Source organism: Uranotaenia lowii, chromosome 3 (assembly GCF_029784155.1).
Source record: "Uranotaenia lowii strain MFRU-FL chromosome 3, ASM2978415v1, whole genome shotgun sequence".
Lineage (NCBI taxonomy): Eukaryota > Metazoa > Arthropoda > Insecta > Diptera > Culicidae > Uranotaenia > Uranotaenia lowii.
In genome coordinates, this window is record NC_073693.1 from 9,036,866 (window position 1) to 9,061,208 (window position 24,343).

A 24,343-nucleotide genomic window follows, 5' to 3' on the forward strand; every position below is an offset into this window, starting at 1 on the left:
CGCAAAGAAATAACGTACAACAAAAGTAAAAATGTAATTTTGTAGGGTTTTTATTGAATTTTAAGGAAAATACATAAAATTCATTCGTCAGCTTTTCGGATGAATTTTCAAACTTTTTTGTAATACCACCCATCATTTTCTGCACAGTACTGCGGGTGAACTCATTCGCCATCTTGTTCCACCACTTTTCCATTTGAGCAGGTTTTTTCATGTTTCTGCCACATTTCTTCAGTTTGCCGTTAACTATTGCCCAATATTTTTCGATGGGACGAAAATCCGGACAGTTTGGTGGATTGACACTTTTTTCAACCAAATCCATCTTGTTCTCCTTATACCACTTAACGACGTCCCGGCTGTAGTGGCAGCTTGTCAGGTCCGGCCAGAACTTCACCGGACCTTTGTGGGACCGAATGAATGGCAAAACCCTCTTCAGGAGACATTCTTCTTTGTAAACCTTTCCATTCATTGTGTCCCCAGTGACGAAAATCTAAGTCTTCTTCCCACAACTACAGATCCCTTGCCAAATCATCAAATTACGAGCAAATTTATCTGCGAAAACAAACTTGAATCTACCCGCAACATTCCCTTTACGCTTCGCAAGGTAAAATTTGTTACCGGGTATTTGTCCAAAATCCATTTTGACGTAAGTTTCGCCGTCCATCAAAATGCATCCGTTGTACTTGGTCAACACTTTCTCGTACAACTTCCTTGCCCTAGTTTTGGCAACCAGATTTTGTTTCAGCGTCCTGTTGGGGTGTTTGCTTGCATGATACGACCTCAAGCCTTCTCGCAAACAAATTCGTCGAGCTGTACTGTGGTTCGTCTTGAACTTTTTCGCCAAATCACGCAAGGAGATTCCAGGATTATTGTGAACTGATCGAATAACCTTTGCTCGCAGCTTCCGGTCATATGTTCCACTTTTACGCCTGGTTTGTTTTGCTCGATCCACCGTAAGGGTCTCCCGGTAACGTTGCAGCACCGAATTTACAGTCGATTTTGTATATTTCAGGAAATTCGCGATCTTTACCCTGACCGCGTCGGTTTCTCTACGTGAGTGTGCAGAATTTTCTCTCACCTTTCGCGTTCCATCGTCGATAACTTTTGACTGACTGTTTCAATCTTGATGAAATTTTCACCATTAAGTAAACAAACCATCCGGATCAAAACACTGTCAATAGATTCGCGATGTGACAACTAGGGGCGCTGCATTAAATGAAAAGATGCGACCAGATTCTATGTGAAACAGACTTTATATTCAACAAATACATCAAGCTGCTCGCAATCAAAAAGTTCGGCAGCAGGCACTGAAACTACAAGATCTCATCAATTGATTCTCTGACTTCGGGGATAAAGTTTTAGAAATCTAAACAGAGGTACTTTAATATCGACTTTGGTTCTTATTGATGCTTCCAAACACATTGAACAGCATCATGAATAAAGGGTGTCCACGATGAAATTGCCACACTATGAAATTAATCTAACTTTTTAATCGTTGGGTAGAATTTAATAGAAAATTGGGTGAATTTAGTTCATAGTGCATTGTTTACATCCTGCATGTTTTAAAGTCCTGTGATCAAAACTTGTGGAAACGGAGTCGAAAGAATAACTCTTGCGTGAGAAAATCTTGCGCATTCATCACTAGAACAAGGATTTCTGGCATCGTTCCATCGCGAAATTCCACGGTGTCACGAATGATTAAGCGGTTCGAGGAACGATCGTTCGAACCACTGATCGAATGCCCAGAAGTGAAGGAAAAAGTATTCCGTACGACACCAAAAATCACAACCGCGTAGTTGGGGCCTTCAACCGAAACCCGAACGCCTGCGTTCGGGATGTTGCTAAGAAGCTGCACCTAAGCCGAAGTTTTGTCCAGAAGGTCAAAACTAAGGTTGGACAAACGTTCAAGGTACGCCAAAACCCGTGCCATGAAGTTGTACCTCAACATGCGGCCGAAAGTTGAACGTTTCATCATGGACGACGAAACATATATGAAGGCCGACTTCAAACAGATCCCCGGCAACCTATTTTTCATGGCCTCATGGAACAAGGAGACACTGCCAACATGAAATCGTAATAGAAATTATAATCCAAACCGACTATAAAAACATTTTCATTAACCACCGAAAACACGTTGGTATTGAATGATTTTCTATCATTCATTTACGACAAACTTTGCTCAAAAAAAGTTGAATCGGATAGCAGTTTAGTCAACTCGTAAATACATATGTCTTAAAAAAGTTGAGAATATGCTAAGTCGACATTAACGATTTGAGCTATCTAAAAGTAAACTTTTTCACGATAAATTAACGGCCCTTCCATTGACACTCTATTCGGTCTCTCCCTTTCTTCTTTTGACCGGTTCGTAGAAAGAAAATCTCACCTATAGAGCTATAGCGTGGATCATATCAAGTATTGAGTTAGCATTGTGGTAAGATTTCGGACAGCGAACTCGAAGGACTAGAGTTCGAATCTCGGTCGAGGATTTTTTTTCTCGTTTTTCTCAAATGCGTTGGAATCGTTTATTTTGCTTTTTGTGGGGAAATCGCATCGTTGGAATCTTGTCATTGTAGATATATCGCCTCCACTTTCGTATAAATGCTATTTTTTCATCTGGTATATTTGTTTGAATATAGTCTGTAGTTCTTCGATATACCTTCTTAAATTTTTGTACAGTAACTATATTTGAAAACTAAACAATTCACGAGTAAAACAAATGGATCTCACCAAATCGGTTATTGTCGCCAGGGCATATTCTTTGCTAATTTGGAACCTAAATCTAAATTTGGCTGGAGCCAGGGGCTGATGTTATTTTGATATCGGACCCTTCTGCAACTGGAATATCTAATTTGTTCCTTCCCACATTCCTGTAGGTTTTTTGTTGCTGCAACACACTTCGTAATTTTGTACATCTTTACGGTTATTTTCAACTAGATTCGATGCTGGTTCTTCCTTATTTAAACTTTTTCTTCTTCAGTTAGAACGATTTTTCATGGATCGAACATTTTTGACGTCCGCCCGAATCAACGCCTACTAGAACTCCATTCAACTGGGTAACTGTTTCATATCTAGGAACAAAAATTTATGTAGGTTGGAAATATCATCGACAAATACGGCAACGAGTCGTCCTTGGAGGATCTGCCTAGATCCGGAAGAAAACCTGATTCTAGTCAGCCCCAATTGGATGCTAAAGTAGTCACTCATATCAACTGATCGGTATGAATGCGTGATCTGGCTAAAAAGTTTAAAACCACACAGAAAGAAAAATGTAAACTTACATTACACTATTTTGCATCCTCGTCACAGAAAATATGAAAAAGAGTATAGCACCTTGGCATTTGCGATGAAATTAACTTGCAATTTCATGTAAATCTCAGTGTCGCAACCTTCGTTCTAATTTCGTTGTACCTGTTCGTATGCTGTTTGTTTTTTTTTTTCGAGTTGGAGCCTCCTCCCGGAGGTAGTTGGCACAAAGTTATTGAGTAAGGTGAGTGAAAATATATTAAAATATCGTTTAAAGAAATATTTACAATGTTGATTAACTTGTACCATTTGTTTTTTGCAGAAGTTCGATAGGGCTTCGATGTCCTCCGGCACCTGTCGTGGTTTCCGTCGCTGAGGGAATCGAAAAACATCAACCAGCGTTTTGTGAAAGTGAGTAGTGTGCAATGTTTAGTGTTAAATTCGACTAAAATGTATGTTTGTTTTATTAGATGTAGATGTTGTTTACGAAAATAAAAGTACATATTATAAAAGAAAGCCCGATATTTTTCTTATTGGATAAATAGCCATATACCTAAGGATGATACGGGAAATGTAAACCTACAGTAAACAAAGCAGTTGAATGCGATGGGAAGTTTACATGAAACATGCAGTATTGTTGCATGTAAATACCCGATTCCCTTCTACCCATGCTATTGCATGTAATGTTACGTGGATTTTTCTAAGTGTGCAGCATTGGGATGATTCATAGAATCAAGGCCAGAAACTCCTTGAAGACGTACAAGAAACGGAAGGTACCTAAGAAATCAGTAGAGCAACAACCTCGAGCAAAAACCAGGGCACGGAACCTTTACGAACGGATTCTAGACAACAGCAACAAGTGCATCTTAATGGACGACGAAATCTACGTTAAATGGGATTTAGGATCGCTTCCTGGGCCACAATTCTACGCGAAATCGACGGACGAGGAGGTGTATGATGCCGACTGCACGATTGCGATGGGAAAATTTGGCAAGAGGCTCTAGTATGGCAAGCTATTTGTACTTGTTGTTTGCGTACAATTATTTTCTTCGCAAAATGTACAAAAAATGCTCTAGTTTACAAAGATGAATGCTTGAAAAAAGGTTGCTGCCCCTCTTTAAAAAGCATCTATTCTGGCAGGATTTGGCATCGGCACATTACGCCAAGCCTGAACTGCAGTGGCTTTCAGACAATAACATCCAATTCGTCGATAAAAACATCAATGCACCAAATTGTCCAGATCTCCGACCGATTGAACGATACTGGGCGATTGTGATGAGGATCTTGAGGAAGGAGGGGACAGTTTCTCAAAGCATGGAAGAGTTCGAGAAAAATTGAAAAGCAGCATCCAGGAAACGCACAAAAGCTACTGTGCAGAACCTGATGGAAGGCATTTCATCGTAAGTAAATCATTCTTTAAAACATATTTTTTTGATTTATGTTTATCATGATATTGTTTCTACTCATACTGATCCTCAATATACCGAATAGAAAAATTTAAATAATAAACTTATTTCATTTTTATTCACAGAAAAATGTTGCTAAAGAGTTTTCGATATAGTCCTTACATGAGAGACTAGCTCAACGAAGCAATGCACGGATAACAATCGCTAGCTCAACTGACTATTCCAGTATCTATCGATGAGATCAGTAAAGCCTTTTCCTGACCAATTCTCGGAATGTTTGGAATAATAATAATAATAATAATAATAATAATTTATTCATTGAAATTACGGTAGCCTTAAAGTTATATGTAACTATTGCACAAGGTCAAGGAAATACAATTTAGGAGAGATTGAATAATACAAAACTCTGGTTCTGTAGGTTCAAAAGTCACTGTCTGAGTTTCCGTTTGAAGATTGCCATGGATTCCGCTGATCTGGTTTGTATTGGGAGTTGGTTCCAGTGAGACACGCCGTAAATCAGGATACTTTTCCTAGATGTTGTGGTTTGTTGAGGTACAACGAAGGATTTGGATCTATCACTCCGCGTTCTTTGCATTTCACTTTGCAGATATTCTGGGGCGCCCTCGTAGTACAAGTTACGCATAAAACAACTGATGCGTTGGTGATAGTTCTCTGGTAGATCATGGCCCAGGATGCTGTTCCTTAGATTTGTAGTACTGTCTCTGCGACGTAGACCGTAAACAAATCGTACTGCCGATTTATAGCTGCGAAGTAGTTGATTCTTTTGCTGAGATGACAGACCGGGATAGTACACTACGTCGCAATATGAATAAATCGGGATGATTACTGCTTGCACCAGCTTAATACGTGTCGCTATAGGAAGAACTGCCTTGAAACCTGTGAAAGTCCGGAGGGTCAGGTATACCTTGGAGACCACTTCGTTCACCTGTCTATTCCAACTCAGTTGTTCGTCCATCGCCAAGCCAAGGTTTTTGATGTGTTTTTGGGTCGGAATAATTTCTCCACAGAAAACTATATCATTGCTCGTGGTTAGTGAACCAGTCTTGGAAAAAATGATAGCTTGAGTCTTCTTCGGATTGGGATGAAGAGAATTCCGCCTGCTCCAGAGCTCAATGTAGGCTAGATCTTCATTAACCAAAGTAACCATGTTATTCAAGTTGTTGATGGAACCTGATGTATAGATTTGCAGATCATCTGCATATAGGTGATATTGACACTTAAGATCTTTGACAATACTGTTGATGTAGAGGCTGAATAACAAGGCACTCAGGCACGAACCTTGTGGTGTCCCATCGATCAATCTTCGCTCGGATGAATATTGTTGTCCACATTTAACCACTTGTGATCGGTGACTTAGAAACGACGAAATTAAATCACAGGCATCAGTGGAAAACCCGAATTCATGAAGAAGTTTTGATCGTAGAAGATGGTGTTGAACACTATTGAAGGCGAGTGAAAAATCAATCAGGACCATAACGGTGCACTTGTTACCATCTAGGTTATTGTAGATATCGTGAGTCACTCTTGTTAGAGCTGTTGTGGTGCTATATCTTTTACGGTATCCTGATTGATTTGGTGCGAGCATGAGTGGTTCACTGTTTAGATGTTCAGTTATCTGGTCGAGAAGAATCTTCTCTAAAATTTTTGATAGAGCAGGAAGCACACTGATCGGTCGGAAGTCTTTGGGTTCGACTGGAGTTGAAGACTTCGGAATAGGGGTAACAACCGCTCTTTTCCATGTAAGTGGAAAGGTGTTGGTTTCGATAATGGCATTGAAAACGTGTGTGAGAATTGGTAGTATGAATGGACAAAGTTGTTTGATCAAACAGATAGGTAAGTCATCGCTTCCCGTGGCATTAGACTGAATTTCGTATATTTTTCTGGCAACACACGCGACATCTGTAGGTTGAAAATGTAGCTGTTCGTGCAAAGTAGCTGTTGTTGGTTGTTGGTGATACGGGTTTGATTGAAAATTTGAAAGAGTGCGATGGCCATCCGTAAAGAATTCGTTCAGAGAGTCTGGAACACAATCTTCGCTACCTGAAGATTTTTTCGAGTTGTTGTGGATTCCTTCCCTGCGAAGGTTGTTCCAGAGCTGCTTCGATGGTAAGTCAGGAGAAAAGTTTTTCTGGGCATATGCTTTTTTTGACTGATGGATAAGCGAGTTTGCCCTGTTTCTTTTTCTAGTGTACTCGGTCCAATTAACATCACCTTTGAATCTATACGGATTACGGGAGTATAACGCAAAGGCCAAGTCGCGTAGTTTTAAAGCTTGTTCAATGTTTCTTGTCAGCCATGGTATTCTTTTGTCATTAACAATTATGCGTCGTTCAGGTGCATGACGATCTAGGAGCGAAAGCAATGAAGATGACAATAGTCTAGTCTTAGTATCAACATCATCTGCTTCGTAAATACTTTGGAGATCTATCGCTTGATAGTCAACTTGAAGATCATGTTGATTGATATTGCTCATATTACGAATGATACGATGTTGTGGAGCTGATTTGGTCACTCTGACATCGGCGATAAGATAGATGATTTCGTGGTCAGATATGGTGTTTGCAGTCGCTGTTTTCGATTTGAGTATGCGATGGGGTTGGTCGGTAATAAGGAGATCAATAGTGGTGGAAACACGTTCAGTGATGCGAGTTGCTGGAGTAGGTAAAACGGAGAGTCCAAATAAAGTATGTATACGGGTTAGAGCTAGAATGTTTATTGAACTGGCTGATTTCAACAAATGGTTACTGTATGGTGAAGTTGATTGGGGCATAAAACAAAGATCTTATCATCATTATCTAAAGTTATACACTGTGAGATAAAATTAGCAACTTTTTCTTCAAGCAACTAAAAATATATTATACAAAGATTTAGAAAACTAGGTATCAGTTGCAATTCTTCTGTTCAAATCGCTTACAACAACCACATCAACGTCGATATTCCCTTCCAATAATCCATTCCCATAAAGTACTGACAACTGACACAGTTTTCACAGCTAGTAGTTAAAAACGTGTGGCGCAGAGCGTAACTAATTGAAGCGTCTCCGCTAAGCAACACAAACACGAGTTGGTTGTTTGAAGCGCCGGGCGACGGACGGCGATTTCGCTATCGATAAGACGACGTCTGATGGATGTGTGCTAGACGCGGCTAGTTTTAATTTCGTTTAACCCGTCGTCGTACCTACTTCAATGTACGAACGACGCGTTTGGTGAGATTAAATGCCATTCACGTCGCGTTCCTCGTTCCCATTCATTGATAACTAGCGAGCGATGTCACTCGGTGGTTGATGAAAAATCTCCACGTTCCCACCATACATTGTACCTGACTAAACCGGTTTCAATCTGAGCTGTCATTCGGTTAACCTGTTGAAAAAGGTGCTTCCGACAGAAGGTGATTTATTACTGGTAGCTTTTCTGGTTCAAATACTGAACATAGATCACTTCCGATAGCAATTTTCAAAATCAATCATAGTCGGGATCCACGAATCAGGAACAATACGCCTGAAGATCAGAAATCTGTTATAAAACACTGCCAAAACAGCAGCACTGAAAGCCGATCACGGATGTCTCTACCCTAAACCTTCTTCCCAAATTGAAATATGGCTTTACCAGTGAAACCGGTTTTTGGCGTGCTGCGTGCTAGCCGCAATGAATCAGCGGATTCTGTGAAGGTCATTCAAGGCCGTTTCGTGGATCGGTTTGGAATTTGCCTTCAATAAAAACAAATAATCGGAAACTTGGACACGCTAACGAAAAAAAAATACTGCAAGGAACAGTTCAATTTTTAATCCTTACATAAGCGGAAATCCTCGGCAATTACTTTTTTGCAACTGGAACGGACCCAAAAGTCGCTTATTTTCAGATAAAAAAAACATCGTCCTAACAATTCGGCACGAAAGCACCTGCTGCAATGTGTTTCTTCGAATTTGACAAGCAATAGCACATCACACCACGTTGTTCTAGTAATGGCACTCGGGAAGCCTTGACCTACATTTTCTGGATGTAATGCAACATAAATTTGTAGTTTTATGGCAGCCGTCATCTGACAGATGTCTTCTTTTGCTTCGTTCTAGGTCGAGGTCATTTCATTCGGGTCAGGATTTATATGAAACGTTCTTTTCTCACCCAGTTGACTCTTTCTAGAGATATACCTATCCAAGCCTACAAATGCTCAGTGACGCCCTTCCAGATGGCTCGCTTTGAAGGTAAACCCATAAAAATCAGATCCAAGTATGGACACATTTTGCTTTAGCACTTTTTCGTACAAGGCATTCACCGGATGCACTCGAAAGCCTTTGTTTTTATTCTCTCATTAATCACAAGCCCTATTCTACATCATTATGGATCAACCTTCTCCCACCAACACAAGCGTATCGATTTTCTTTGGGGCTCTAACTTAATAAAGCGCCATTCAGCTCCATCGACTGGATCCCCCAGCCCTCGAGCAACTTTTGAATCACCCGATGCACATGACTTCCGAGAACGTAACCTTGAGATATTTAGCACGTGGTCTTGCACTTCTGGATAGCACTAGCGAACAGCCACTTTTATGTTTCAATTTTCTTCTCAGTACCCTCAAAACGGCTAAGCCGTTCCGTTCCGCTTCTTATCAATAGCCCAATATATTGATTAAACACAGCCCAACTCAAACTGTACGCCTCAAGAACAACAGAACTCGATGTTTACCTTCCACAAAAAGGGACACTCACTTCAACAAATATCTCACTGCTGCGTCGTTCTGACGACGACGCGACGACGACTTCTGCTGAATTAATGCGTACAGACGGACGCGTAGACAATCGTCGAGAAATCCGATTAATGCGTTTCTGTTTACATTCGACCCGAAAACGTTTTCGTTGGTTTGATACTTTTCTTCTGTCTTTCTACTGTGCGCGATCTACTGTAATGAATGGAAATCGTTCTCCAGAACAATAGCTTCAGTGTGAATCCCTCCGTTGACAAAATTCACAATCGGCTCACTTATAGCGCTTTCGTTCACCAAAACAGTGCCATGTGCCAACAACCGATGAGCAAGCACCCACGGACGACACGACAGAAGGAATTAAAGTCACCGAAAAATTATTTTAAACTTTTATCTTTGCCGTTTTATTAATCTTTTTGCTGCTCTTTTATCGCACGCGCAAAAAAAAAACCGGACCATGCTAACCAACGGCAGCCGAATCGAAAGAGAACGTCCTACCTTGACCGAAGTTCACGCGAAACTACAAAGTAAAATTACCGCGACGTGTACGGAACGAACGAACCCGCTCGGCTTGCTCAGTTAAATTCTGCTGAGAGGAAACAACCTAACCTTGTTCCGTTCGCTCGCCGCATTGTCCTGCCTGACATGAGTTTATATGCTAGATTGAAATGTAAACACGTGTTGAATTGTAGAATTATGTATGTAGGTTATATTTTCACATTACCCTCAGTCGCCACATGACGAGTTTTTTTTAAATCCAATAAAAAACCTAAGAAACCGAAATTTGTTCACTTGAAAGAAGCTCTAAAAACTTGCAGGGTTTATAGAAGCTTCCCCTCAATCGCATGCATTCTGAAAGATTTATTGACAATTTTATTTAAAAACAACTTAAACAGCTAGAAAACACACCATGTAGTGTAATAGAGAATTCGTTTTCGTGTGGTGGTGCACCGGGGCACTACCGGTAGTGCACTTTTTGCTGTTTTCATGCTCGTTTTCAGGATGAGTAGTCCACTGGTAAAGCACCATAAAGTGGACGGTGGAACACTCTGAAAATATTCGGTGTTGCTTGCGCTCTCATCAATACTATCATGATTACAGAGCAGACATTTTTCAAGCATCATAGTTGACATGGTTGCTGATTTTCCTTCATCGTCACGTTTCAAATCTCATTTGACTACTAGTCAAGCTTCAAGGGACTGGAAAAGCTTGACTATCGTCATGAATTTCTGTTCAGGGACGGATGTTATTTTTCAAACGACGGTCGTCAAGCAAGTTGACGGCGTCGGTTCAAAGCATTTTATGTATGATTGGAAAAATTTTGTGTATTTGGATTGCTTGTTGGGCGATTTGCCAGTGTCAAAAACAAATAAAATTCTGATTTAAAAAATACTACCAATTGCGGAATTACAATATTGTAAAGGAATTTTTATATAGATAATGATTCATGAATTTTGACAGCACATGCTTCCCGATGTAAACAAATATCAGCTGGTTGGTTTATTTCTATACCGTATAAATTGCGTTCGAGCTGTTTTTTTCTCTTTATTTTCCCGAAGAACGGAAACTTGTTCCGGATTCAATACCAGTGCCGTTTCCAACAGAGGCGGAGAATTTCACCTGGATGGCACGTTCCAAAGCAAACAACGCTTCCAAGAAGAAATGTGCCCAGAAGGCTTGCTGCAATCAGTTCCAGGCGATGCCGAAAAAGAGCAGCAAATCCGAGTGCAAAAAGGCCAACCCAAAGATCTGGTGGAATCGCCCTAATCGAAAAGTTTTCTTGTTTGGGAGGGTCCTATAAGTTGGTCTCCACAGCAAGAAGCGTTCAGCTGCATCGAAGCTGCTCTGCTTCGAGCTGTGCCTTAGGGTGACGATGCTCGGTTGCGCCAAGTCTCGGATTCCCACCTTCAAAAACGGTAGTTCGAGACAACACCCGCATTGGGAGCTTGAATTTCGTTTCGGTCTGTTAGCAAAATTTTCTGAGTTCGACAATTTGACTTCCAAGAATTTTTCTTTTGTCATCTGAAAACGGAAATAGGTAGGGTAAGTGAGCCCTATTTTGGCATGGTCCTTTTCTTGGCATGCCAACATGTCTTTTCTTGTTTTTCGAGTCCAAATTGAGCTAAAAAAAATTTGAATATGTTTTCATTGCGAAGAAAATAATCTGTTTCAAATCTGTGCATATCGAAATTTTCGATTGTTTGTACCTTATTAAAGTAGTTAATTTTTTTCGATCTGCATCCGAGGCAATCATGTTGGAAATCACCGAATGAAAATCAGATGAACTCACTTTTCTAGTGCAACTGTTAAATTCACATGCGATTTCAAATGCGGACATTCATTTGAAAAATTTGCAATAAATACTCATGCCTCCAGTTTAACTTGGCAAAAAATCTAAAAATACTAGAAAGACAAAAGAATGAATATTTATTTAGGTTTTGAATAAAAATTTAATACTAATTTTGTTCCTTTTCTTGGCATGCAACTTCAATCGAAATACACCACCAGTGTTGGAAGCTGGAAAAAAATCATGTTCATTAAAGAGGTATTTTTGGGCTGATGTTTTCCCTAAAAATTCGTTTAAAACTACGCACAAATGTTTTCATACTAATTGGGTTGTATGATAAGACCGTTTCTATCAACTTAAGCTTCGAAATAAGTTGGAGAACATAAAAGATTCGACTAACTAAAAGTCATATCCAAGCATTGAAAATGCAAAAATCGCTATTTGGGAACCATGAATCGAAGGTACATTGGTGTGCGTGCGAACAGCATTTGAATTGCAGTCTGCCGAGCAAAAGCCACGTGGTCTCCTTCAGAACACGGTGGTTCGAAATAAAAAAAAATAAGTGAAATTAAGCAACTCACAAGACTTAAGATGTTTTGCTTACCTAAAAACTGTTAGATCAATGGCAATTTATGACTTTAGTATATAAAATACATAATTCATTGAGTTTTGGAATCGTTTTCTATTGCTTGGGAACCATATAAATACTCAGATTTAATTTTTTGGATTTTTGTTCGGATTTTTTCCTGGAAACAGAAGTTGGAAGTTCAGGAAAATATCGTTTTCTTTCCAATTATTCTTTATAACATTAGATGTGAGTCGAATTAAAAAAAATGTTTTAGCAAGGTTTACATTCTAACATCTTTTTGGCGTGGCAAACCACTGCGCAACGCCCCGGGCATTCGAGATGGCTCTTGCTAGAAGCTCATAATCTCAGCTAATAAATTCAAAAGGGCTAAATTTTAAAATACCAGTCAAGGAATTTTTCAATTTCTTATTTTATGAAACCAAACGTAGTGAAAATAACCCTATGTGTTGCAATCGCAAGCCTCTTAGAGTATTTTACTATCAACTTATGGTCTATAAAAAATCAAAAGGAAAAATTTAAACAATGATTTATAAATGACAACACATCATGATGCACAGAACGATATAAATTTCGTAAATGAATCTGTCGTTAGGCTTAGCATTCCTGAATTTGTCCAGTTAGCATTCAAGTCAGGAAATTAAAAAAAACTGAGAAAATCCAAGCAATTTTTCCAATATTTGGAAAAATCTAATCGATGAGAATAGTTCAAAATAAGATATTTCAATTCAACGTTACAATACCACTTTCACAACAACCACGTTCAAGTAGTTTTTTTTTTATTATTCGTTTATTTGACACAGCTCAAACCTTTCAGTATTACTCCCGTTCAAGTCGTATTTGATTTTTTTTTATGAAATTGTCTCAAAAAACTTCGCAAAAATGATGAAATGTGAAATCCCTTTGAAAAATTTCGAGGAATGTGAATCAATCGGGACCAGATACGGATATTTTACCTCAATATTCTGGCAGCTGGACCACACCGACTATTTTTTTTAAACTCTACGTTGAAAACCTGGGCTAGTCTACATAGATAAGCCCATGACATCTGAAATACTTTTCCTAGATTGATTGGCTTTATTCAGATTTTATCAGTCCTCATGAGTTACTAACTGTATACATATTGGAGAAACTTTTTGAAGTGTTCAGTTTAGAAAGTTTGCTTACAAAACATGTAAGTTTAGATTTCATCAAAGGGATTTAATGTTCATAAAAAAGAGAAAGTTCAATCCACTCGCGGACATAATTCGTTTCTGAATCGGTCCCCCTGATGAAGGTTTGGTTGTCATTCATAAACCAATGATTCTTGTTTATACACAAATATTCTGAAACAACCATCATCACTTTGTTTAAATGAGTAAAAAGATTAAAGTTTTAAAAATTAGAAAAAAAAATTGCAGAAATTCTGGACTTCCGACTTTTTGAAATGAAAGCTTATTTTGTGTTTCCCTTCCGACCAAATTTCATCAATGTTTTCAAAAGCCTTTCTGTTGTATGAGTGAAGCCCGGTGTTCCATCGTCGCATAGAACTTTACCCTCAGCTGACGTTATTCTGTCAGTGGCCTTATATTCAGAATAGCCAACGATTCTGTTAACTGTCAATTGAGCATTGTTGGTAAAGATCTATTGCACTTTGCTGGTGGTCAAGAATCGGATCATCGAAACGGCAAACAGTTGGTACGGCGGCCAAGTAATTGGAGCACCGCAGTGAGTACTTTGCATGCATTTTGCTCACATTAATGAAAGTTCCATAAAGAAAACATATTTTTGTTGAACTCTAAGCAAGTTAGCAAGTAAATTCTTCAAAGGATGTTCTAAGATGCACTCAACAGGAAGGTTGGAATGTTGAAAAAAAGGGTAAACCATGCCTTAGGTGCCAAGGTCGGGTACATTTACCCTACTCGAGGTATTTGCGAGGAATAAACGTTCAAAATACCGGAACCTTCAAGCTGGGGTAACTGCAGTCTAGCAGCAGCAAACATAGACCACCCAGAATCAGCTGGTATTGCAGTTATCATCAGAGCCAGAGGCGAATCTACCAAGCAAAATAAATCTGAAATCTTCACAATTCAACATAGTATATAAATTCATGCTAAAATTTTCATATTATTTGAAAGATAATGATCAACTAAAGTAAATTTCATTTCAATTTTCGAAGTCAAACGAAAACAAATACCAGCTGTAATGGATTTTTGACAGCTTGATGTTTTCTGTTGACACTGCCGATTTCACGTACACCAACAAAGGTGGGTGCGAAACTCGATTCATGCTCGTTTTCAGCGTGGAAGGTGCAACACTTTCGGGTGGTGAAAACAAATACGGTATAAGTGTCCCTAATAGTTTCTCGAAAGAGACCCCGGCGATTTTGACAGTAGATTGTAGTTTAAAGGGTGTCCACGATCAAATTGCCACACTATGAAATTGCTCTAACTTTTTAACCGTTGGGTAGAATTTAATAAAAATTTGAGTGGTTTCATTTCATAGTGCATTGTTTACATCCTGCATGTTTTAAAGTCCTGTGATCAAAACTCGCGGAAATGAAGTCGAAAGAACAGCTCGTGCGTGATAAAATCTTGTGCATTCATCACGAGAACAAGGATCTCTCGCATCGTTACATCGCTAAAACGTTGGGAATCGCGAATTCCACGGTGTCGTGAGTTATTAAGCGATTCGAGAAACGATTGATTACCGATCGGAAGCCCAGCAACCGCATAGTTGGGGCCTTTAACCGAAACTTGAACGCCTCCTGGCTAAGAAGCTGAACCTAAGCCGAATTTTTGTCCAGAATGCCAAAACTAAGGCTGGGCTTCGAATGTTCAACGTACAAAAGGCCCCTAATCGCGACGAGAAGCAGAACAAGTCCGCCAAAACCCGTGCCGGGAAGTTGTAGCTCAATATGCTGACGAAAGTTGAATGCTGCATCATGGACAAGGATACATATGTAAAGGCCGACTTCAAACAGATCCACGGCAACCTGTTTTTCACGGCCAAGGATAAGTTCAGCGTTCCAGAGCATGTATGCTCTATCTCCAGATTCCATGATAGCTTCGAATTCAGTATGATGCCTAAATACTTCACCTGTAATTCGAAGTTTAGCACTTCCCCGTCTAATGCCCCTTCAATGTCTAGAAATGAAGCGAGTGCTATTTCCTTTGCCTCTAGGATCGTTTCTAGCCTTTGTGATAAAATATGTAAAGCCGTGACCGTTGACATACCTTTTTTGTAAGCAAACTGAAAATTGTTTAGCTTACTTGAGCTGAGATACTGCGATTTAATGTGCTCGGCAAGTATTTTCTCCATTATTTTTAAGATAATGGATGTCAGGCTGATAGGTCTGAATGCTTTTGGTTGAGCTTAAACTTTTTTCCCTGGTTTTGGGATGAAGATAACGCGCACCTTTTTCCACTGAGTGGGAATATGACAAAGGATCATACTGGCGACGAACATCTCTACCAAGGCAGGTAGTGTTACCATTGTTTTGCTTGCTGTATTTGAATTGGTGTAATACGCTGAGTCGATTATTGCATGGAAAGTAGTTATGCAATACCTTTCTAGGCATCTAACAGTGATGTCAATTGAATTTGTTGTTTATCAATGCAAAAAGACATCCCAAGCAACCAGATTCCCTTAAAAAGGCTCTATAGAAGCTTAATCAGCTATCGTTTCTGTCTGAAGAGAATGCTAATCAGCCCAAAATTCAAGTTCTTAAAGCTACTTTCAAGTTCGTTTAAGTGGCTGTAGAGAATTCTATTTAGCCTCTAAGAGATCGTCAAAAAACTTCTACGCGCCATAAAATAATCCGGTTGACAGATTGCTCTGACAATAGATGACAGACTGTCGGTCTATCTAAGTTTATATCATTGATTTTAATGTTTACTTTTTTCGTTTTTGCTTCGTTTTCGTGTTTCTGCTGATGTAAACAATCAACGCAGAACAGAAATATTTGACAGTTTTGACAGAAATATTTTACATGTCGCTTGAAAGTTCCAAATAAGTTCTTCTCAATACCAAGAAGGATCTTGAATGGTTCATCAAGATGTGATTAGCGAACGCTACCGACCTTCTTCAAAGAAGTTCCATTAAAAGCGCTTATAAGTTCCGTTATCGATATTTCAACCTTTCAAAAGGCGATGGATTTTCCTGAATAACTTCTACGTGACATGAGCCACCTGAAGTTCCCGTAAAACATTTTCTCAGCCAAATGTGAACTTCGGAGTTCCATCTTTAAGTAAGAACGTGACTTTTGGTTGCTTGGGATACCCCTGTTAAATAGCTAATAATTTTTTGTCTAATAAGATACGAAGTTACGGTCTTCAACAAAGTTGTTCAGCAGAAAATTTCCTAAATAGAATTTATAAATTTGGCACAAAAAGCATGAGCAGGCTCGATTCCACAGAAGAAACGAAAATTATGTTAATTTTTCAGTACAAAATATTCAATTTTCCCATACAAATCTAAAAGTTCAAATTTACTCAAGTAAACGTTACTAAAAAATTCTGCAAAAAATTATGTTTGAATTTTAAACCAAAACGAAGCTTTTAAGATCCCAGGGTTTGAAAAATTTAAAAATGACCCCAAATTGACTCAGTCTAATGTACATGTATCACGCATGTTTCTCAACCGATTTGTACAAAATTTGTAATGTAACTCGAATATAGTTCTCAGACAATATTCAGCTACAACAATCCATTTTACGTTTTTCTATGTCCAAGAAAAAAAAAAAAAATCGGGAAATCGGGTAGTTTTATATTGACACTTTTTATGTCTAGAATTCCAGGGAGCATCATAAAAAATGTAATAATGTAGCTAAGCTTTTTTACAAATATATATATATATATATATATATATATATATATATATATATATATATATATATATATATATATATATATATATATATATATATATATATATATATATATATATATATATATATATATATATATATATATATATATATATATATATATATATATATATATATATATATATATATATATATATATATATATATATATATATATATATATATATATATATATATATATATATATATATATATATATATATATATATATATATATATATATATATATATATATATATATATATATATATATATATATATATATATATATACAGTGTCGTACAATAGAATAGGACCGCTCTTATGCAAAATATTCAAATCACCTTTAAACTGCCAACTCAAATATAATAATATGCGACACCTAGCGGCAAGCACTTATTGTAGTATGAGAACTTTGTATACTGCACGTTTGTTGCAATCAAAGCAACCCGTTTGTTCTACTCGACCAGAAAGCTGTCAGAGGGTGAAAAAAGTCGCGTCATAAAATAAGACCAGCTCATCGGTTCGGCTGTTCTGGCATTTTCAGCGCTCTAGATTTGAAGAAAAGGTGTTGTTTGTCCATTTTCGGTGTTAAGTTGTACGTCTCGGTGGTCGAGTGGTTAGCGTGGTAAGACGGTAATCACTGGTCCGCTGATGGCACGGGTTCGATTCCCACCTCGGTACTGGGTGTTAAATGTTAATCTTAAGTTGTCCACGTCAATTATTCAGTCTGTAAAGCCTAAATCGGCTAAGACGGTGTATGTCTTTATTAAGTATTTCCCATAAAATTAATCATGTAAATCATGAAAACAAACAAAAAATAAAGATTTCCTTCCTCCTACTCTGTTCTCAGCGAAAAAGCGATGGGTCGGGTATAGCACTGCACGGAGGTCCAGCGAGCGATCATCCGGAATCTGTACAAGGCTGGCAAAAGCCAACGCGAGATTGCCGACTACTTAGGAAGGTTGAAAACTTTCGTTTTCAATGCGCTTCACAGCACCGGCAAACGGGAACTGACCAGCCGCCCCCGCAAAACGACACCGAAGGACGATTCGGCGATCAAGAGGGCCTCGCCAAAGGACCCTTTCAAAGCGTCCAAGCAGATCAGAGACGAGCTGAACTTATCTGTGAGTTCCCGGACGGTTCAGCGACGGTTGGCGGAGAAGGGACTAGGAGGAAAAAGTCCCCGGAAGGTGCCGATGCCGACGCCGAAGCACTTGAAGGCGCGGCTGAAGTATGCGAAGGACCACTTCGATTGGGTCGGTCCGGAAAAGGAGACACTATGGAGAAATGTGCTGTGGTCGTACAAGACCAAAGTGAACCTCATCGGCTCGGACAAAAAGAGTTGGGTCCATCGCCCACTCGGCTGTGCGTATATGCCCCAGTATACAAATAAAACATTCAAACATGGAAGAGGTAGCATCATGGTGTGGGGTGCTTTTCTTGGTACGGGGTGGGTCCCTTGTACTGGATCGACCGGATTATGGACCAGCATCTCTACGCCCCGATACTTCGGGAAGTAATGCTGCCACACGCCGAGTGGGAGATGCCCCTAAAGTGGCAGTTCCAGCAGGACAACGACCCCAAACATACCGCTAAAACGGTTAAAAAGTGGTTCCAGGATAATAAGGTAGAAGTTATGGAATGGTCAGCACAGTTCCCTGATCTCAATCCCATAGAGAACCTATGGGAAATGGTTAAACGTAAGGTGCACACCGAAAAATCAAAAAACAAGCAGCAGCTGTAGGAGAGAATCCAGGCGGTGTGGTACGCTATCCCGGTGAGAACGTGCCCAAAGCTGGTGGAGTCGGTGCCGAACCGGGTGCGAGAAGTGATGCGTAATAAGGGTTATACCACCAAGTACTAACCCTGGAAACCGATCACGGTATGAATTTCCTTTTTTTTTACCATGAATTCTATAGCGGTCCTATTTTATGTCGCGTTATTTTAGTCAGTAAGTATGCTTAAAACGCATTTTTAAATAAAGGACAATTGTTTTAACTACGGATGATTTTATTTTCTTCGAAGAATGGAATCTACAATTTGTAACAAATGGTTTGATGCACTTAAATGGAAATTTTTTTCTCAGAGTTTTGTCACATTCTGTTTTGGATTGAGCTGTGGTCCTATTCTATTGTCCGACACTGTATAATGGTGCTCCTTGCGAAAAACCCTGATATGTTGTTCCGAAAACACGAAAAATTTCATTGGATTAGTTTTTAGACCTGAGATCTACATCAAGAAACCTTAGACATGTTTGATGTCTCATGTCTTATAGCTCATGTCTCATGTTTCAGTAGGCATGATTTCGATTGTGTTTACAAGTGTATTTTTTTATGTTCTCAATTTGACATCTGAGCTACTTTGCAGTTCTTGTCATATTTCTGCACATTAACGCTCAACACGCCCTAACCTAGTGTAGATCACACCACAATATGCGGTTAGCCGTTGCCTTGTCTGACGTCGTCGTTGGTTTGCTTCTAACTATGTTTAGTCAGCATGTATACTAGGTACCACTAAGCTCTATATTGATGCGTCGAAGTTCAACAAAATATGGGCAAAAACAACATCACCATCATCAACCGACAACAGCCGCCCGCCGCACAATCGCGATTTTCATTGAGCCAGAGAGTCTCGGAGAAGAGCAGCATAAAAACCAATCGACCCGACTGAATGACGACGCTATTTGGCGGGCGGGCGTCGGCAGAAAAACACATTCAATCATGCTGCTCGCTCGCCATACTTTGTGCTATGTGTATGAATGAAGGATGAATTGACGAGGGGGCAGGGTTTTTTTTTGTTTTGATCGTTTTTTGCTTCAAATCTGGGAAAGTCGGAAGCATTTTGCTTGCTTACCCCGCCGGCTATAGAGAGAAACTCAAGGTGAGAAAATGATTGTTCTCAGAGAGTTGACTTGCTCTTCTATAGCTGAGTCGGCTTTAATGATGAGTTTTAACAAGGGTAATGGTCTTTAGTTCTGGTAGATTAATGAAATCTTAAAAACATGATTTTGACTACTTCAGTCAAAAGATGAAAGCCGAATCAATTCAATATCCTTCAATAGAGTGATTTTTCTGTTATTTAGTCAACATCACTTGTCTCCGATTTAACCTTTTTCTAGGTAAAGAATGATTTTTTCCTAAGGGGGTTCCTTAGGGCAGTTGCTTGGGACCTCTTTTTTTCATACTACGCTGATAGAACCCACGAATACTCTTTAGCTTAATTCCTTAGAAGGCTTGCTAAATTTGAAGTTTTGGAAAGTTTTGCTTATACTGGACAACCGTCAAGCTTTTAACTGGCTCAAATTTGAAATTTTATGTATTGATTGTATTGGATTGTATTGGATGATCTTAGGATTCTTAACTCTCTCTCAATCTAAAAAAAACGACAATGTTGATAAGGATCAAAATCCTTATTAGAATACGGATTGCTAAACGAAAATTGCATTCGGAAAATTTTGCGCACCATAAACTCGCTCGGAAAGAAAATGAAACAATTTGGCCTTCCCGTCAATCATACATTTTTATGTTCATCCACAACAATCCACGGCCGTGTTCCGTTCTTAATAACAATCAACGTTGTTATCTAAGTAATTGTTTCCCAACGCTTTTCACGCGCTAGAATTTTATCAAGCAAATAGATTGGATTTCATTCGCTATTTTTAGGTCAATCAACTTCGTCCTCTGCTGGGAAAATTTTTCACGCTTCCCGCATCCACCTTGGGAGACTTTTGCTCAACGATACCGACGAGAAGATATCTAACTTCACTTCGTTTGGGGCAGCAAAGGAAAAATAAATTCATCATAAACTTGTTCAAGCACTTTTCCCATTCGGTGCGAGTTTGTTATGGCTGACTTTTGCCATTGATTTCTTTAAAAAAAAAAGTAGGTAGCAATGAAAGCAAAGAAAAAGGAAAAAGGCAACTACACACCGGAAAACTCAAATACATAAGAGATAAAGTTGATTTGTTCCTCGAAGTCCGCCATCGTCTTCTTCATATCACTCGCTGCGGAATATCGAAAACGATGCCGGTCGGAAAACTTCTCCGTTTTCCAACAGGTTGAATCGAGGAAAATCGAAAAACGGAGAAGGTGCCAGCGGATGCCGGTTAGGAAAATTAGATAAACTTTTTCCCCATGTCGGAATGAATGGTCGGACGTCGAGCATTAGTCAAACGATTGAAAACTTGGATCATTTTTCTGTGTCAAATTGGAAGGTAATTAGCCTTCGGAGGCCCATAATTGATAAACAGCTTTCAGAGGCTTCTCGCTAATTTGTTGAACAAGAATTAAAGTTCAAATCATGCGATGAACGAAGCAATAAAAATGAAAATCTATTGATAGAAAACCAATTTATTAGTTGGAGTCCAAGTAAATTTTAGAAACGCAGTATTCAAATTGTATGTTATTTTTAATTTAATTATTCTTGATTGCAGTAACTGTCGACAAACTTTAAAAATTGCTTCAATAAAAATGCAGCAAACTGAATCGGAAAATGTCGCTCGCTGTCACAATTAAAGTATAACGTCCATGCTCATAATTGATGGAGCTTCTGCCTGGATTCGACTTGACGGTACTTGAAAGAGGCATCACTTTTCAAATCATCCTCGTCACTCAGTTTCTGTCGTTGACGCCAACCAACATAAAGGACCTAACTAAATAGGGTTCTCGTCCATCTTTTAAGCGGGAAGTCTGTTATCGTTCCATAAAATACCTGAGCTGCCGCCATTCAGTTCCTTGTGATCAATCAGTGGTACCATTATTCACCAGGCAGTCAACCGTATTTTTCCCCTGACCGGGTAAGTGGTTTCGAGCCTTAAGCGGGAACAATATTTTCTCGTTGATTAAGTTTATCAATGCTCTGATAGACTTAGTCTAGCTTTTAATGTTATCTGATTTAAAAATGATGTAAGGTACACCGGGGTAAGTGTGGACGCGGGGTAAGTGTGGACGATGGCTATAAAAACAATACTGTGCACTATTTTTTCAAACTTTTGATGCAGAATGTTCAATTTACTTGTAATCTATCCAATAACTGTGAAAAAGATTCGATTCAGACAATAATGGATGTTTACAGCAACTTTTTCGGAATTTTCTATTTTCAACTACGATGTCGAGTTGATGTGCATCTTTTTCAATTGCAAATTTCTCCTAAACTAGCTGGCTCTCGATGAAAAACTCTACATTGAAACAATCCTTACATTCCAAACAACCAGTTAGGAAAAGAAACGGCGGTTAAAAATTAAGAAAAAAGAGTTTGTTTCCAAAAAATCAAAATTTTGTCTCCAACCCCTACCTGGGGTAAGTGTGGACGGCTTTAAAAAGACTTGATGTTTACACATTTTTTCAATTTTCTGTCCTTCATCCTTTATGAGTTGTATTATTTAGCTATATTTAGCATTCGGATCATGAAAATTTGAGTAAAGTACTTATTTGTTCTGTGTTTTTGATAAAATCGGATCTCGTGTGTTGTAACATAAATTACACACTATAATTATAGTATCATGAACTTTTTTCAAAATTTTGGACGGTTCGAGCAATAAAGTAACGTATTCAACCAAGAAAATACATTTTTTTTGAAAATTTCCTGAAAAATCAAAGGGAAAATCTACCGTCCACACTTACCCCATAAAGCGGGGTAAGTGAAGACACCAGCCGTGCATAACGATTTACGTGATAACTTTTTTCGCTTTGCTTCTATCGAGCTCATCTCTTCAGCTTTTGTAAACAACATATTCTGCATCACATTGAACGTCAATTTATCAAAATTGCTCCACTGCTGATTTTTTAATGATTTTTTAAAGTTGAACTATACGAAAACCCGTCCACACTTACCCCGGTGTACCTTAAATAAAAATGACCTCTCAACGTTCTACTCTCAATTGAGTCCGGTCTAAAATAATTTTCAAACTTGGTCAATATTCCACATTGAACTTTCAACAATTTATGAGTACAACCTTCTAATTAGATTTTATTATTAATATCATTATTTTAGGGACCCAATCAATTTGGGCAATTTGGTCCCGGCGGCGGGCAACGAAATATCTAAATGATGTCCCTCTCAGTTAGATATTAACCGTCTCTAGCAGACACCGAGCTAGAGTCGAGCCAGCCGTATCATTCATTTATTACCCACCTGAACCTAGACCACCTGGGCTTCTTTTGATTGAGGGGCGTAAATTGTTCGTTTTGGGTGCGAGCATAAAACAAGTGCGAATGGCTGACATCATGATGTCGTTAATTTGGAAAAGGTAAAGTTTCCGAACCTAATTCCGAGGCGATAAAAGGCAGCGTTATGGAATAACTTGAACGTGAAAATTTATCAAAATTTGTCATTTGGAAATTGTGCAAATTGTTCAATGTGGAATTTTGACCTGTACGTCAATCATCAAATTAAATATGAGTCATTCCATTCCAAGTGACCATGAAAATGTAACGACCATCTCCGATATGGCTCAAAATCAATAGGATGGCTTATTGTAATGTAAAAAAGAAAAATCCAAAGTTCGGGGTGATTGGGAGCCCTCCTTTCTCGAAAAATTCATCATTTTTTTCGACAATCAATATTTTTTGATTTCTTTAATCTCAGAAACCATTTTGGCTACACATGAGGTAAGACCCTCTTTTCAAGATAATGTTCATTCAATCGAAATGTCATCATTAAATTTGGTTTCGGTGTTGTATTTGAAAATTCACCCATCTATTCACCGAAGACAATTTACGCCTTTTCGGAAATATTAAATTTTGAGATCGAAAGTTCGTGAAATTTCACTGTCAATAGGTCTAGGAAAATGCATAAAATCAATTCAAGTACAACTTGTGTTGTATAACATTACCGAATATAAAAAAACTTTACGAAAGACATTTAACAAGAATCATTGAACCTATTCATGAGGAATTAGGTTTGGATTGCACTGCTCCCAAACTTGAATGTTGACATTCGATTGCCAATAACATGATCTTTAAAATGAGGGTTTTACCTCATCTTCAGTTAAAATGGTCTCTAAGATATTTGAAAACAAAAATTCCTTTTTTTTTTCGGTGAAAATGACAAAATTGAATTAAAAAGGGAGAGGACCTTCCATCGGGAGAGGCGTGATCCGATTCACCCAAAATGTTTAGATTTTTCTTTAAAGCCATCATACTGATTTTGGGCCAAAACGGAGAAAGTCGTTGCATTTTCATGGTCACTTAATATGGAATTACCTTTATGCATTTTATTTTAGAGCAGCTAAAATCAGAATCAGAAAATAGAAAAAA

General features: G+C 38.6%; 1 protein-coding gene across 7 annotated transcripts in view; it reads right to left on the minus strand.

The window, feature by feature from the left end:
• LOC129750547 (snake venom 5'-nucleotidase) overlaps positions 1 to 24,343 on the minus strand; it is an 87,158-nt gene that overhangs the window by 22,515 nt on the left and 40,300 nt on the right. For 2 of the 7 annotated variants that reach the window (XM_055745510.1, XM_055745512.1), the window contains exon 1: positions 9,373 to 9,891. The exons of 3 other annotated variants lie outside the window; for them this stretch is intronic. The gene's annotated coding sequence lies outside the window, so the exon portion shown is untranslated. Of the gene's footprint in view, positions 1 to 9,349; positions 9,892 to 24,343 lie in introns of those variants that run through there. 2 more of the 7 variants (XM_055745513.1, XM_055745515.1) reach the window with 2 other exon arrangements.